At 43.3% G+C, this 18,182-nt stretch overlaps 1 long non-coding RNA gene across 1 annotated transcript; it reads right to left on the reverse strand.

The window, feature by feature from the left end:
- Positions 1-8,180: 8,180 nt before the first annotated feature.
- Positions 8,181-17,389, reverse strand: LOC309351508. Its single transcript, XR_014160876.1, has 3 exons — positions 17,308-17,389; positions 8,498-8,620; positions 8,181-8,270 (listed from the first exon to the last, which is right to left on the reverse strand). It is a non-coding gene; the product is annotated as an uncharacterized lncRNA (long non-coding RNA).
- Between the last annotated feature and the right edge of the window lie 793 nt (positions 17,390-18,182).

Here is an 18,182-nt window from a genome sequence, read left to right on the forward strand (position 1 = left end):
CTAAATGGGGTCTTGCTTTTATGGAGTTCCATAGACTTCAAACTGCAATACACTAAGATGGAAGGAATAAAAGCGGCACAAGCATAATTAAAAATCAGTGTGAATATTTAACGCGTCGCATGTGCCGTCTTCCGTCGAAGATCCGCAGCCTTGCTGAATGAAGCCCGTGGGCCACAGATTGGGAGCTCAAGTTACTCTGTGGGTTTGCACGATTCCCATAGACTGAGACCCCTGCGCTGGGGCCTTATTTAAAGGGTTTTGTTGGGGCATTGCTGGTATTGATTGAATTTTCTGGTATCTTAATTTTAAATCTTATGTGGAAATGTTCCATTTCATTGTGTACTTGCTGATATTTTATTTGTTACTTACAATTACTTTTGTTATGTTTGTAGTTATTGAACAAATAAAATGATGTATGTATGTCTGTATGTATGTATGAGAAAGCGTGGGTGTGACAAAGCAAGATTTGAATTGAGGACTTTGTAAAATGTCACTCATTCTTCTCAGCTGCAGTCTGTGCCCACTTGCCTGGCAGGGAGTGTGTCCCTTGGGACCCCTTGGGAAAGGCAGCACCAGTTCCTGGAATAATGATAGATACTCAACACTTCTATGGTGCTTTGGAGCACTCAAAGGCACAAGTATTTACTCAGAACCTTGATTCACTTCAGCAGTTTCACCCTGGAGTCTCCCTTATCCATGGCTTCCTTTCACCCAGGAGAACACATTTCCCACTGGATGTTGCTGGACTCCAGTTCCCCCAGCAGAGCCATGATCAGGAAAGATGGAGAAGGTGGTCCAGTAACCACTGGAGGGTCACAGGTTCCCACTTCTGCTTTAGCCAAACTCTAAAGCTGCAAACCAGGCAGAGTTTGGGGCGCCTGAGCCCATGGATTCAACAGAGTAGGCGCACTTCACTCTGCATAGGATGAGGCTGCATGTCTTGCAAGTAAACAAAGCTCTCTGCTTCTTGCACTATTTGCCCACAGGATTAAGTCAATGTTTTCCTTACTCAGCTCCCATGAGATTTTAACAGTGATGTCATGCTTCACAATGGGAATTGAAGTGCACCTGTTTTTATAGCACAATGTGTTTTGAAAATGCTGTTCTGTGTCCTGTTAAAACTCCAGAAAAGTACTCAGATTCTTGGCAACTTCTGTAATAATCCTCCATGCCCTCTGAGTTTGCTTGAGTTTACCACAACTTACTTTTAAGCCTTAGGCAGACACCCCATGAGCATCCATGCAGCTGCTATTCATCCTGCAGATGTTCTCATGTTGATAAGAGAAAGCTCTATCTTGCCCACTTTCCTACTGGACTCTGCTCTTGTGCAGCTTTAATGAAAGCTTGATCTACAAACATTAGCAGATGACAGTGCTCATCTCTGTGCCATGAAAAGCTACACCGACCAGATCAAAGTGCTTTTAAAGCCGCCAGGGCTATGGAAAGTAGTGCTTCCTTCTATTGCATGGTCCTTGCTAGATCTGGAAGCACGTCTGCTTCAACAGTAAAATGGATGCCTGCCTCCCAACTATAATCAACGATGAAGGTATTTAATATATCCTCTCCATATGGGCAATGCTTGGCAAAAAACCATTTTTGGGCAGAAGTCCTGGTTATCACCAACCTAGTCCTCTTTGTGGTTTAAAGATGTGTATCTATTGTGATTTTATACTCTCCATATGAAACCTTTTTTCAAGTCAAGAGCAATGGATCTTCTCTGCTTTGTTTGTGGCAAAACAGTTAATGCTGCAACACTGGAAGGAGATCTTTCTACCTTGAGTACAATACAGGATCACAGAGTTACATTCTCTGTCCTCCTATGAACTTGGAGCCTACAGGCAAGAACAGCAAGAAGACGCACACATGGCTGTGTTTGTGTCTGAGTTTACTGAAACTTGTGCTTAGTGACCTGGGGATATTGGTAACTCCTTGGCATAGCTGAGACGCTTGAGTTTCCTTACTTCCTCCTCTTGCTTCCTCCTCCTCCCTTTCAGTCCATCCCCACTTCTCTGTTCCCATTGTTGCATAATTTAAATAGTATGGAATAAAAAAAATTGTTTGGAAAACCACCATATCTTGTTTTTAAGTACCAGAACAGGCTAGACCATTCCCCGCCCTGCTGATCCACTGGCAACCATATCTTTGTGAGCCCCTGTGATATAGCTGCCAGCTATTCAGCTATTCAGGCCATGGCCCAGCTCCCTCCCTCAGGGGTATCCAACACAGTGCCCTTCAGATAGTGTTGGATTACAAGTCCCATCAGCCCCACGTCCTATGGTCAGGGATAGTGGGGGTTGTAGTCCAGGAGCATCTAGAGGGTACCATGTTAGCTACCTACCCCTGACATGCAGACTGGTTTCAGGGCTTTACTGGTTTGTCACCAGTTAGGACCCCACCCACAGCACTTCTGCCCATGTACACATTAAACAGTTGGAAGAAGGGGTTCAGTCCCAGCAGACTGTCCTTCCCCACAACCCCAGCCTGGCCTACAGGGTGTTTGGCTGACTGCCTAACACACAGTACATTTTGCTAGGCTATCAGCCAAGTAACCCTATGTATCAGCTAAACAAGTGCATTTCTCCATGTATACAAAGCCCCAGGCTTCGGATTGTTCTTATGTGTAGCTTCTATCCTAACAGGATGATTAGAACATAATTAAAAGGTAAAGGACCCCTGGCAATTAAGTCCAGTCGCAAAAGACTCTGGGGTAGTGGCACTCATCTCACTTTACTGGCCAAGGGAGCCGACGTTTGTCCGCAGACAGTTTTTCCGGGTCATGTGGCCAGCATGCCTAAGCCACTTCTGGCGAAACCAGAGCAGCGCATGGAAATGCCATTTACCTTCCTGCTGGAGCAGTACCTATTTATCTACTGCACTGTGTGCTTTCGAACTGCTAGGTTGGCAGGAGCTGGGACCGAGCAATGGGAGCTCACCCCGTTGCAGGGATTCGAACCGCCGACCTTCCAATCGACAAGCCCTAGGCTCTGTGGTTTACACCACAGCACCACCCACGTCCCACCTATAACATAATTACCCTGTCCCAATTTTTCTTATAGCTCAATAAAGAGACCAAATGTGTTTAAAATGTGCATTTTAGGATAAAAATGGGTTTGGAAATGCATACATTGAGATAAAGTGCATATCTAAATGTATTTTACATTAAAAGCATGCACAATTATATATATACTGATTAAAATATGTATTTAAATATGAAGTTTCAAGCATTTTTAAACGTTTGCAAATTAATGGAGAAATGGTACAAAACTGACTTATGAATGAACAAATATGCAAGTAACACAAATGGGGGGGGTGATCTGCCCATCCCCCAACTAAGCCATATGTTGTGAACAAACAGTGGCATAAAAGTGGCTGTATCATATTTTCCTCTGATCTGATGTTTTTACCCAACACACAACTGAAAAGGAGAATCTAAGCAGATGTCTTCATGTTTAGAAGAAAACCATTAGCAGCTGCTCCAAGATTAGCTTGGTCTCTAGGTTGGCATTATGGTGCCTTAGCCAACAAAAAAGGGTGAGAGAAACCATTAACCTTTTGCTGCTAACCCTATCAGGCGAGTGAAACTCAAAACCTTTGTGCTTTCCTGAGGCATTTTCTTTCTGACATTTTGTAAGGGATAAACTCACTGCACACTCACCAGAAATATCAGGAGGGTCAGTGGGATGAATTCTAGATAAGGAGTGAAAAATATTATGAAATGATACATCCTGCTTGAGGTGAGGGAACAGTCAAATGAATTTTTTTTCCTTAAAGAAAGATTGAGGATTAAAAATCCCCATGTCAACCCTAGCAGAACTCCATTATCATCTATCATTGGAATATTTATTTGAAAAATAGAATATTTATTTGAAAAATAGATATTATATTGTTGGAAGTTACACTAGGACATGGCTTTATCAGTGGGGGGGGGATGAAATTTCAGAAGGTGCTGATTTTCTTGTCATAAGTTATGGAGGTTGAGAAAACCTCTTGCTAAAATTCTCTTCTCTACATAACTATGATGACAACCAGACGATGCTTTTCCTGGTGGGAGGGTGGGGTGTGCATTGCTGGCTCCTCCCTCCACACAATGAACTTGATGTTGAGGAGAAGTGTTCCAGCCGTCCCTTCTCATTTTCTATGTGTAAATGGTTCAGGGCCTTTTTCTTCCTCCCAAGCACACCGCCATCCCAAGGCAACCTTTCCTGGACACTTCAGGAAAAAAAATTAAAAGATGATTTGCTGTTTGTATAGATTCATTAGAAAGCTTTCTACTACACTGAGGTGAATGGGGGCCACCTCTGTCCCCACAGTTCAAATGCCTGGAAGATACACCACAACTGCTGGAATAGAGTACAGTACCATGAATTTGTGGTGTTTTGCTTCCAGGGAGAGAAAAGGACTGAGATTTTTAACATTTGGGCATGAAATGCAGGATTTGGCTTTTTCAAAGCCTATTCACCACCATGCTTGGGGAGAGGTTCTGCAAATAGGTTGGGTTGGGTTTTTTATTACTTTAAAATTACATGAAGCAACTGGCAATCAGTACAGTATATGATGCTGATTTCCAATTAAACTCTTTCTTCAGCTGCTGCTGCTGCAGAGATCAACATCCTCAGTGATAACTGCTCAGCTAATTGTAATGTCTAGAATCATAGAATCATAGAGTTGGAAGAGACCACAAGGGCCATCAAGTCCAACCCCCTGCCAAGCAGGAAACACCATCAGAGCACTCCTGACATATGGTTGTCAAGCCTCTGCTTAAAGACCTCCAAAGAAGGAGACTCCACCACACTCCTTGGCAGCAAATTCCACTGTCAAACAGCTCTTACTGTCAGGAAGTTCTTCCTAATGTTTAGGTGGAATCTTCTTTCTTGTAGTTTGGATCCATTGCTCCGTGTCCGCTTCTCTGGAGCAGCAGAAAACAAGCTTTCTCCCTCCTCTATGTGACATCCTTTTATATATTTGAACATGGCTATCATATCACCCCTTAACCTCCTCTTCTCCAGGCTAAACATGCCCAGCTCCCTTAGCCGTTCCTCATAAGGCATCGTTTCCAGGCCTTTGACCATTTTGGTTGCCCTCCTCTGGACACCTTCCAGTTTGTCAGTGTCCTTCTTGAACTGTGGTGCCCAGAACTGGACACAGTACTCCAGGTGAGGTCTGACCAGAGCAGAATACAGTGGCACTATTACTTCCCTTGATCTAGATGCTATACTCCTATTGATGCAGCCCAGAATTGCATTGGCTTTTTTAGCTGCCGCGTCACACTGTTGGCTCATGTCAAGTTTGTGGTCAACCAAGACTCCTAGATCCTTTTCACATGTACTGCTCTCAAGCCAGGTGTCACCCATCTTGTATTTGTGCCTCTCATTATTTTTTTTTGCCCAAGTGCAATACTTTACATTTCTCCCTGTTAAAATTCATCTTGTTTGTTTTGGCCCTGTTCTCTAATCTGTCAAGGTCGTTTTGAAGTGTGATCCTGTCCTCTAGGGTGTTAGCCACCCCTCCCTGTTTGGTGTCATCTGCAAATTTGATCAGGATGCCCTTGAGTCCATCATCCAAGTCATTGATAAAGATGTTGAATAAGACCGGGCCCAAGACAGAACCCTGTGGCACCCCACTAGTCACTCTTCTCCAGGATGAAGAGGAACCATTGATGAGCACCCTTTGGGTTCGGTCAGTCAGCCAGTTACAAATCCACTGAGTGGTAGCATAGTCAAGACCGCATTTTACCAGCTTCTTTACAAGAATATCATGGGGCACCTTGTCAAATGCCTTTCTGAAATCAAGGTAGGCTACATCCACTGCATTCCCTTCATCTACCAGGCTTGTAATTCTGTCAAAAAACGAGATCAGGTTAGTCTGACATGACTTATTTTTCAGAAATCCATGCTGACTATTGGTGATCACAGTATTCCTTTCTAGGTGCTCACAGACTGTTTGCTTAATGATCTGCTCCAGAATCTTCCCTGGTATTGATGTCAGACTGACTGGGCAGTAATTATTTGGGTCCTCTCTTTTCCCCTTTTTGAAAATAGGGACAACATTTGCCCTCCTCCAGTCTGCCGGGACTTCGCCTGTTCTCCAGGAATTCTCAAAGATGACTGCCAGTGGTTCTGAGATCACATCTGCCAGTTCTTTTAATACTCTTGGATGCAGTTCATCTGGCCCTGGAGACTTTAATACATCTAAACTAGCCAAGTATTCTTGTACTATCTCCTTAGTTATTCTGGGCTGTGTTTCCTCTGCTGAATCATTTGCTCCAAATTCTTCAGGTCGGGCATTGTTTTCTTTATTGGAGAAGACTGAGGCAAAGAAGGCATTGAGGAGTTCAGCCCTTTCTGTGTCCCCTGTTTGCATTTCACCATCTTCCCCTCTGAGTGACCCCACTGTTTCTTTGTTCTTCCTTTTGCTACGAACATACCCATCAAAGCCTTTTTTGTTGCTTTTAACCTCTCTAGCAAGCCTGAGTTCATTCTGTGCTTTAGCTTTTCTGACTTTGTGTCTACACGTGCTGGCTATTTGTTTGAATTCCTCTTTGGTGCTTTCCCCCCTTTTCCATTTTTTGTACACATCCTTTTTAAATGTTAACTCAGTTAAAAGTTCTTTAGATAGCCACCCTGGCTTCTTTAGGCACTTTCCATGTTTCCGTCTCATTGGTATTGCCTGAAGTTGTGCTTTTACTATCTCCCTCTTAACAAACTCCCAGCCATCATGAACTCCCTTTCCTTTTAGTATTACTGTCCATGGGATCTCACCCAGCACTTCCCTAAGTTTTATGAAGTCGGCTTTCTTAAAGTCAAGAAATTGAGTCCTAGTATGCTTGGCTGCTCCTTTCCGCTGTATAGTAAACTTCAGAAGAGCATGATCACTCGCGCCTAATGATCCTTCCACTTCTACCCCACTAACCAGGTCATCAACATTGGTTAGGACCAGATCTAAAATGGCTGTTCCTCTTGTTGCTTCTCCCACTTTCTGGACAACAAAGTTGTCTGCAAGGCCAGTGAGGAATCTGTTTGACCTTATGCTCTTGGCTGAGTTTGACATCCAGCAAATATCCGGGTAATTGAAGTCCCCCATTACTACTATCTCCCTTCCTTTTGCATGCTTGGCCATCTGTTCCAAGAAGGCATCATCTATGTCCTCCGTTTGGCTTGGGGATCTATAGTAAACTCCCACAGTGAGGTCCCTGTTATTCTTCTCTCCCTTAATTTTGACCCAAATGCTCTCACTTTGGCTTTGAGGTTCTAAATCTTGGATCTCTTCACAGGTATACACATCCCTGGCATATAACGCCACTCCTCCTCCTTTCTTGTCTGGTCTGTTTCTCTGAAATAGATTGTATCACTCCATTATTACATTCCAGTCGTGGGACTTATCCCACCAGGTTTCAGTGATGCCTATTATGTCATATTTAGTTTGCTGTACCAAGAGCTCAAGCTCATCTTGTTTATTTCCCATGCTTTGCGCATTAGTGTACAGACATTGAAGTCCATTAATCATTCCCCTGTGTCTCTTATTTAAGGATTTTTTCTTCCCACCACTAGGTCTGCGTGCTGTTTGCTCCATTTGGTCTATGACATTTGGATGATCATCTTCATCAATTGATAGACTCCTACCTTCAGGAGCACTGTCTCCCTCCCCCACATTAGTCAGTTTAAAGCCCTCCTGATGAGGTTTCTGAGATTTTTGGCAAAAACATTCCTCCCAACCATTGTGAGGTGCAGCCCATCGCTTGCCAGAAGTCCATCTTCAAGAAACTGCAGTCCGTGATCTAAGAATCCAGACCGTTCCTGTTTACACCATTTGCGAAGCCAGCTGTTCACTTCCACTATTTTTCCCTCTCTCCCTGGGCCACGTCGTTCAACTGGGAGGACAGATGAGATGACAATTTGTGCATTTAATTGCTTCAATTTCCTGCCCAGAGCCTCATAGTCTCTTTTGATCTTCTGGAGGCTATTGCTTGCAGTGTCATTGGTTCCCACATGAACCAAGAGGAAGGGGTATTTGTCAGTGGGTTTTATGATTCCTTGCAGTCGTTCAGTTACATATTGGATCTTAGCCCCGGGGAGACAGCACACTTCCCGAGACATCTTGTCAGGCCCACAGATCACTGCTTCTGTTCCCCTCAGTAGGGAATCCCCTATCACCACTACACGCCTCCTCTTAGGTTTGGTCGGGGTGTCCTCAGTTCCCTTTTCGCACAGAGCACCTGCCGCCTTTGTCCTCTTTGAATTCCCTGAGAACAAGTTTGCGCTGCAGAAAGGCTTCTGGGGAAAACAGAATAGTTTGGTCAATTAGATGGCTTTTCTTTTGATAAGGACAAAACTAAGGTTTTAGTTTTTAGAAATATGGATCAAATATACATTACAGGATTTGACAGGGCTGAAGGTTGAAAAGAAGGTTAAATATCTGGGTGTTTGGTTGGCAAATAAAAATGAAGTGCTATTTCAAAACAACTATGTGAAAATATAGAATACGGTTATAGCAGACTTACAGAGATGGAGCAGAAAGATGGGTAGAATCCCTGATGGATAGAATTCTGGTCGTCAAAAGGAATGTAGTACCAAAAATAAATGCTGTTTCTCTTTCAGACTGTGCTGGTAATCAATGTGGTTCCCTGTTTTAAACAATGGCAAAAAGACATAACTATATTTATTTGGCAAGAATAAGTTTTAAGAATTTAAGAGATGCCAAAGAATAAGTCTTGCCTTACCTAATTTAAAACTGCGTCACGAAGCAGCTTGATTAACTTGGTTAAAAGAAAACAAATTCCTTCCAGTAGCACCTTAAAGACCAACTAAGTCAGTTCTTGGTATGAGCTTTCGTGTGCATGCACACTTCTTCAGATACACTGAAACAGAAGTTTCCAGACCCTTCTATATAGTGAGAAGGTGGGGAGGGGTATTACTCAGAAGGGTGGTGGGAATGGGTGATTGGCAGATAGCTGTGATGAGCCTGTTGACGACTCTTAACGACTGCAATAGGTCTTACAGGAAAAAGCAAGGGGTGAGAAGGTGAAAAATGGCTTTGTATTATACATGACAAAGCAACACAACACAAACACAACTTGAATAAAAACTCTGCTTTAATTTTATATACAGTATTTGACTCTTGGATAAAAGTGTCAACCCTGTTTGGCTGGTAACTATCTGTAAAAGAGGGTGTGTTTTAAAACAACAGCAACTACAAACAAGCCTTTGGTTTTGAAATCAAAGTAGTGGCCATTTCTTCTCTGCTCTAAGAAATGAGCTCCAGCTGAATACGACTGCACTGATTAAAGATGCAAATTTAGAATATTTAAAGAAACCCTTTCAAGTCTGTATGTTATTTCCCATATGCAAAGACCACAGCAGGGTCTGAAATGTAAGAAAATAGCACAACATATTAAAAAAAACAAGTTAGAGAGGATGAAATTAGACATGGTGGAATCTTAAAACACAATTGTATGTACTCTGGGTTATAAACATTGAAGTTGGGCGAGTGGGAAGTCACTAGATTTGTTGAATTGGATGAGAGAGAAATTAGACTCAGTTTGCGTTTAAAGGCAAATATATCTAATTTGCACTTTTTGAAAAGACACAGCCATCCCTCAGAATCTGCAAATATCCAGATTTTGCAATGCAGTTCTCCAGCCAAGTAATGTGTAGGGGGAAATGTGTATACTAGACTGAAGCTTGCATAGAAATGCATATATTGCAGGGCATTCTATTAGGGGATACTGCTTTACAGAATGCATATGTTGGGCAAAATTGCACAGAAAATGTGCATGAGAAATTGACACTGAATTGCTGGTGAATTTTCATAAGTACTTTAAAAAAAAATCATACACAGATGTTGATTACTGAATTAAAGATTGAACCAATTAGAGCCTGGGAGGAACTGAAGTTGACAGATTTCTCCATCACTAGCTCCATCACACCTCGACCTACTTTAAACAGCACCTGAAACCCCATCTGGCAAAAATGCCTTCCCTTCCCAAGTATAGATCTTACAGCTTTTCTTCTTTTGTTTTCTTAGTGGCAAACTACAGAGATGCAACCCTGTAATTCTTTTCTGAAACTAAATACAGCCTTGAGAAGCTGCTAGTTTGAACAGCACAGCTTGGGGGAGGCAGGGAGAGGGGTGGTTAACACTTTCCTTTTCAGCCATTTGCCCCCATCTACGATTTTCTCAGGGTTTGTGTCTATAGATGTGTATTTAAGGAGAAAAACAGTCCATTGGATAATCAGCCTGTAGGTGACTTGGTGTGTAAGAGTGGCCAATGGTCATCAGATGAGCATCAGATTTTGCCAGACTGACAGCTAACACTTTCAGAAATCTACTTTTCAAATCCTACTCGGTACTTTGAAAGAGAAGCCTTTAATTGGATTGTGTTTCCTTTAGAAAGCCTGTTTCGTTTAATTTCCTTTTCAGCTTGTCAGTTCTCCTGACACTGTGTAAGCCCTTTCCCCCACTGCACACAGGTTTAGAGTCCTTAGAAGCAAGTCACATTTGATGGAGGAAAGAGTAGTTCCTCTACAGACAACTCAAGATCAGTTGCCTGAATTGAACTACAGTGGTACCTTGGTTTATGAACTTAATCTGTTCCAGAAGTCCATTCTTAAACCAAAGCGTTCTTAAACCAAGGCCTGCTTTCCCATAGCAGCGGGGGACGCAATTTACAAATGTAACACACTCAACAGGAAGCGAAACATGTTCTGCTTCCAAGGCAAAGCTGCTCTTAAACCAAGGTACCACTGTAAACATGTTTTTGACATGCATTAGCTTTATGAGGGGTGCATAGGGCATTAGGGGAGGGGTACTACCTCTGGTGGGGGACACATCATGCTTCTTCTGGGCTGGTTTGTCCGCTTTTGATCTCCATCCTGCACTCAGCTCTCACCTTTGGCTCCTAGAAGCTGTCAGCATGAGACAGCAGCCACACCCTGGGAACAGCTTCCACTGGCCGGCTAAACCAGGTGAAGGGAGCCGATGGGTTTTAAACCCTCAATGAGTTAGGGACTCCCTGCATGTGAAGACAAGCTCTGGCAGATGGAGTGGACGAAACCAAGAATGGGTCCAACAGTCAAGAAGGTGGTTTCTGCAGGTGCTGTAAATGGAAGCGAGGGGCAAATGGGTCTTTGTCAACCTGGGAAGGGAGCTCATCTGGGAGAAGGAAATCTCTTATCTACGAGAAGGAAAACTCCCGCTGCAATGCAGAATATCTTCAGGAAAAGAAAAGGCTAAGGAGGGAGCCCAACACAAATCCAGAGTGGAGTCTCTAACAAGGGTGCCAACTTGAATAGAATATTGGGGGGAGCCAGGAAAGCACCACCCTACATTATCAATTACCAGACACAGTGTATGCACACCATTTGAATGGCAATGCCCACCAATGTGGGAGGTGGGGCTAGCCCCCTCAAACATTTTAGGGGGGGAAGACCTCAGTCCGTAGGAGTTGGCTCCTTTGGTCCCCTAAGGTAGCTGGATGGTGCCTTGTGTGCTTCCTTTCAGAAACCCCCTGCAGCCAGAAGCCAAAGATACTGCTCTGCTTTCCTTCCAACCACATAAGCAGGGCCAAGAGTAGGGTCTTGTCATTTGGGCAGCCCAGGACCTCCAGACACACTGCCCAGGCTTGCGTCCCAGGGAGGTCACTTGGTGGTGCTGACACAGCAGTTTGACTTCATCCCCGGAGATACACTCCATTGTCTCTTGAGACAGGCGGATGCAGGCTTTATGCATATTATATACTGCAGTATAGGGACGTGGGTGGCGCTGTGGTCTAAACCACAGAGCCTAGGGCTTACTGATCAGAAGGTCGGTGGTTCAAATCCCTGTGACGGGGTGAGCTCCCGTTGTTCGGTCCCTGCTCCTGCCAACCTAGCAGTTCAAAAGCATGTCAAAGGGCAAGTAGATAAATAGGTACTGCTTCGGCGGGAAGGTAAACGGCATTTCCGTGCACTGTTCTGGTTCGCCAGAAGCGGCTTAGTCATGCTGGCCACATGACCCGGAAGCTGTACGCCAGCTCCCTCGGCCAATAAAGCGAGATGAGCGCCACAACCCCAGAGTCGGCCGCGACTGGACCTAATGGTCAGGGGTCCCTTTACCTTTATACTGCAGTATAACCGTTCAGATTACGTTCTGCTCCTAAATCACCTATTTTATTATGAAATGGCTTCTAAGCTGTTATTGCTCAGCCCAAGGGCTACTCACCCAGAGCTCATGCACCCAGCCACTCTGTTTCAGTAGTTTTGTGGCAAAGACTTTAAAGCAGCACAAAGGAGCATTATCATATTTCCATAAGATCTCCCACCTCCCTGAAACAAAAATTGAACACAGGTGGACAAGTTATTTGAATGATTTGTCACAAGTACCAATCATGATTTGGCACATTAAGAACCTTTGCTGAGCTTGTGAGGAACACATTGAATTAGACCTGTTTATCTTACACACAAAGCATTTGAGCCTAGAACACAAAATATGAACACCAGACTTTGCCAGACTGACAGCTAACACTTTCAGCTGCGGCTTGGACCAAGAACCTCTTCGCCTGCTTCCTGGTATCCCTTGCAGTGAGCTACTTTTGGCTTTAGAAGTACAGGCCAAAGGGTGGTATTAGTCTCCACGGACTAAAGAGAAGGAAGCTGCCAGCAGAGTCCATGCCATGGATGGATGTAAGAAAGGAGGCAGGTGGCAGCCAGCTGAGGCTGGTCAGACAGTGACCCAGTGACCCATTTGCCCTAAGCAACCAGTCTTCATGGCAGAAGGTACCTGGAAAAGGTGGGGACTGGAAATGAAATGGCAAAGTTGTGCTCAGGTGAAAGTGAGGAGGTGTGGTGTCGTTGCCCCCCCCCCAAATGTCAGTGTACCAGCCAAACTACACACCTCTTAAAGGACAGGAGTGCTAAGGCTAAGGACTGTCAGCATCTGTGAGGACTGTGCTAACATACAGGTATATTTTTTAAAAAAGAGGGGGGTTTCCGTGGGTGATTCAAGACAGGGGTTTATTGTGGGAAGGGTCTCCTCGTGCATGCATTTTTTTTAGTAGCATCCATACATTTCCCATTTCATCTGAATTTGCTCTTCTGGGGTGGGGGTGGGGAATGGGATAAATCAAAAAAATTAAAAGCTATTGCAAGGAACCTATTGTGAAACTGTTTATCATATGAAGCCCCCATCTGGAAGTGCTCTCAGCTGGAGGGGAAATGAAAGAAGCAAGGAATAAACACAGGAGGGTCACAAATGGGCAGTGATTTTGTGTGGACCTCCCTCTACCCTATAAAAGGGAGCAACTGAAGCATGGCAAGCCCTAGTGTGGAAGCCCACATGGCCTCTGGGGATTGGCTTGTATTGGGAGGGTGGAGAGAAACAGGCTGGCAGAATCACAATACTGTCAGATAACTGGTGCTTAGATCAAACAAAATCAACAGACGTGTAACTATCTTTGTCATGTTCCTCTCTGGTCTGTCTGTTGCCCTTTCATCTTTCTTCCCATCTGTCTGTAGTCTTCCTCCAGTGCAGAAATTTAGATTATAAGCTCTTTGCAGTCGCCTTCTTTTTGCATGTGTTGCGTGAGATACCATTTATATGCTGAACAATCAATCAATAATAAATGTGAGATTTTCAATTTGACCATAAAATAACATATAATTTATAATCTTGTTGTTCAGATCAAAGGCCAAACGTTGGACTAACCAGGACATGTCCAGGAATTGGACTGTAAAAATGGCCTGTGGTGGATCTTTGTCTAATCGGCAAAATGTCCAGGAAAACTAGGGCAATTTTTAAAGAAAAATGCTGTAAAAATCCAAAAAAAGTTTTTGGGGGGTAGATGTTCCCCCAAAAGGTCAACAACTTTGTTCCTGGAAATTAACGTGCTTGTAGCCCAGATCCTGTTAGCCCAAAGATGGAAAGAAGAACAGTTGCCAACAATAGAAGAATGGCATAATAAAACTGATGGACTATGCAGAAATGGCAAAGCTGACAGCAAAACTCAAAGACTGACAATGAGAAGTTTAAAAAAGAATGGGGAAAATTTATTGTGTATGTGCAGAAATACTGTAAACAAGTTGGTACATTGGCATGTTTAGATTAAGCACTTGTAAGTAGTAAAGAATTAGAGAATATAAAGGTGTAACAAGCGGATAAAAATGATAACAAAATGCAGAGAATGATGTAAGATGTAAAGAACCAGTAGAAGGGGATGGAAGGAAGTCTTGAGGTTTAAAGAACCTCGAAAGATGGTTTGTAAAATAGTAGGATTTTTTATTAGAAGTATAAATGATAGATGGTGGTTTGATTTTTGTATCCTTATTTGATTGATTATTATTTTTGAAAAAAATAATTACAAAAAAAGCGAGAAATTGAAGTGCTTATTTACAGAAGATCATGCACAAAAATAATCAAGCATATTTAATGTTGCTTCTCCGAGATCATAACTAGGAATTGACATGAACACATTAAATTATCAGCAGGGGCCCAACATATGGGGGGAATGCAGATTCTGTCCCTCAGCATCTGTGTCTTCGGATTAACGCTTGCCTGCCTTGGAGACGTTTCCTGCCACGGGGCCACCAAGCATGACGAAGCTAACGTGGCTCTTTCCAGCTCATTTAAACAATTTCCCATTGTGTCTGTCACAGCTAAAATCTTCATCAGCATCTGCAGACAGCTGTGGCAGGCTTTGCACTCTGCATATGCCACTGAATGGAAGGCAAAGTTCAAAGGAGGGAGTGGGAGAGGAGACTGTGGATGCTGCCCTGGAGCTGCTATGAGAGAGACAGACAGAGACAAGTCCTTTTTGAAATATGGCAACCCTTGCAATCTGAAACTCAGTTCTCCACATTTCAGCAGCAATTTGTCATTTTCCAAAAAAGAAAGAAATTTCTTCAGCATTTTAGTGCACATTTCTCCTATTAAAGTCTTTTTTTAATACTTTAATTTTTCTAAACAACAAAGACAGATAATGCACAAGAAAAGAAAAATTGCCATCTTTCTTTTGACTTCATCACTGAAAGCTTCTTGTGTTTTATTTATATCATGTTGTTAATGTCTGTTTTCTAATACACATCTTTTTGTATGCAGTTTTGACTAATGCATGCATCAGTGCAAGTAATTTATCCTAATATAATGCATTTTCCATATTTTTTCACTAATATGTTTATTTTTAGGCACTTCCCCACCCCCTTGCCTCCAACATATGTATTTTTGTAAACATTTATTTGGAGAAATGTGTTGCAAAATTCAAGTAAGTGTGACTTTTGAAGGATGGCTGTGTTTCAATTCTCATTTTTTTTGTAAAGTGCAAATTTGGTAAATTAGGTTCTAAATGCAAACTGAAATAAAGTTCTCCCCCATCACTAGGTAAGTTGCAACTAACATTTCTCATTGGCTTACTCTAAGCATGACTAAAACTGGATCCAACCCATAAGGAGGAGAGGTGAGCAAGGTGATAATCACGATTCTTTGGTGGATGGCAGACTAAGTTTTGGTGTTCCGTGTTGACAGTGCCACAGGCAGGGAAGGACAACCAGGTGCATCTAGAAGGAGAATCAGGTCCCACCCCTGAAAAGGGCTACAGACATTTACTCCAATCTAATGCTCACCTTTTTTGGCCAAATTACGTTGTGTAAAGTAAGGTGTGCATTAGATTCAATGGAACATTTACATTTGCCAGCAAATACTTTTTTTGGTTTCAAAGTTCTGAAAACTGAGGTGTGCGTGAGATTTGATGGCGCATTCGACTCAAGTGAATACAGTACAGCATGTCTAGAAGACTCAACTGGCAGCTTTCCATTGTTGGTCCCCCACTGCAAAACAAACAAACAAATCCATCCACCCACAAAGACAACGCAAGCGCCCATCTTTGTAAAGGCATGCTTCTCTCTGGGCTGGAGCACGCCCTCTAGTCCTTATTTGCAATCATCTTTGCTGAGCCGTTTTCTGGTGGAGAATGACTAGCACCATGGCAGGGAGCAGCCAAGACGACCTACAGTCTGTCCGTTGCATCCAAAATCAGCAAACCAATCAAAACCAGCCTGTGATTCTGAACAGATCTGACAGCAAACTCACATTAAAAAATAAAAATGAATCTGAAGAAAAAGAAGAAGAAGAAGAAGAAGAAGAAGAAGAAGAAGAAGAAGAAGAAGAAGAAGGCGGCGGCAGCTAAGAACTTTGGGATTTCTGGATACATTTTCTGTGCCATCTCCTGCACTCCAGTGCCCATGTTAATTTCTCTGAAGGAGCCCATTTAGCATGTTGCAAAGGAAGAAATGAGGTCAAAATGGCATGATAGAAAACAGATGCTGTCACTCCTTGCCATCTAACCTCACTGCCCCTTTCTGTCACCGCTGCCCCTCACCCTGTCATCAAGCCTATAATCTGTGCATCAGATTTTGCTACAGTCTAGCTCACTCGACTTGCAGATTTTCAAGGACATTTCTTCAATCTCACCTTCTCCAACTTCCGACATTTTGTATTGATTTATGGCATTGCAGTTAGCTGAGGGAAAAATAAAAATCCCAGGCCTCCTTTTTCCTCCATAGCTTCTTTGCTGCTTAAGATGCAGCCCCATCTTCTATGAGTAGCTACTTAACTGCTGTACTGCATGTCAACAACGACTATGAGAGTTATTGGGAGTTTGAAAATAAACAGATGGCATGCATGAAACGTCTAAGGTTTGGTCTGCACATTTAAAATAGCATCATGCCACTTTAAACAGTCGTAACTTCCACCAAATAATCCATGACTTCATTTGAGAGAGCTATGCATGATGTGTTAGGGTTGACTGGCTTTGCTTTCAAACTTTTCAAACTCATTTTGATGCATCCTCAGCTCCATTAAATCTTATCAGCTTGGCAGTCTTTTATCAGGCTTAAGTTTCTGTACCCATAACATACTCCCAGCCTAGGATCCCCTATGATAAGAAGTGCAATGCACTGCCATAGAGGAAACTCTCTCTGGGAACTTAAAAGGCCTAGGCTATAGGGCCATGGACACATATTTACATAAAATTTGCAAATGCTGATTTACAGGTTGAGACACAGGTTTAGACATCCAGTGTTACATAAAGTGAGTCAACCAATTTATCTGTCCAAACCACCCCAGACAAATTATTCAATTAATTTGCTCCCCACATCAGTTCACACCAAAACAGGTTGTTTGTTTTGAAAAGATTGGTTCCATATCCATTCAGTTCCTTCAGTTCCCCCCGTGTTACCCCCAAACCATATCTGAAGTCAACTTAAATTTAATAGCCCAATTTAATAGTCTACCCAGGAACCAAGATTGCCCCTTAATTCAATTTCCCCCAAACTTATTCCCTACCTGGGACACTCAGAAAACGTTTTGGGAGCTTATGTCCACGTAATGCCAACTATGCACCATTCATGCACATCTTAAGGTTTGCAGGAGCCACAGGTTGGAGGAAATAAAAATAAATATGGGGAAGGGGGGAGGGGCAGACCTCAGAAAAGCCTAGGGAGGACTGAGCATGCTCAATGGGTATGACATTCTGAGTACCTATTAGGATAAGAGGCACAAGTGTACAATCTGTGTACTCAAATAGCTGAGCTGTACACTTTGCACCCTCATTCAGTGTAAGCAAGCCTGTTCTCGTAAGCCCCACTCATTTTTCTGTCTTGTTTTCATGGCGGTTGCAGCGATTACCATGTGCACCCGGCACAATTTCAAGAACAGCTGCTGTAGAGCAGGGGTCAGCAAACTTTTTCAGCCGTGGGCCGGTCCACTGTCCCTCAGACCTAGTGGGGAGGGCGGACTATATTTTTTGCAGGGGAATGAATGAATGAATTCCTATGCCCCACAAATAACCCAGAGATGCATTTTAAATAAAAGAACACATTCTACTCATGTAAAAACACGATGATTCCCGGACCATCCGCGCGCTGGATTGAGAAGGCAATTGGGCCGGATCCGGAGCCCAGGCCTTAGTTTGCCTGCCCATGCTGTAGAGCAATACCCATTCATCGTCTACAGAACCTTGTCAAAGGGGACCCCATTTGTGAAAGTGAGCAACCAGAGAGCTCAAGCATGAGCAACGGGGACATCTGGTGGCTGTGGAGAACCAAAAGTGCAGCAGGAGTGCACTCTATGCAGAGTGAATGGGGTGTGTACACAGGGAGTGGCAGCTTACTCAGTGACCAGGTAGGGGACTGACGGTGGACTTAGTCAGTTATTGAAAG

The sequence above is a fragment of the Podarcis erhardii genome (genome assembly GCF_964252035.2).
Source record: "Podarcis erhardii genome assembly, chromosome: 10".
Classification (NCBI taxonomy): domain Eukaryota; kingdom Metazoa; phylum Chordata; class Lepidosauria; order Squamata; family Lacertidae; genus Podarcis; species Podarcis erhardii.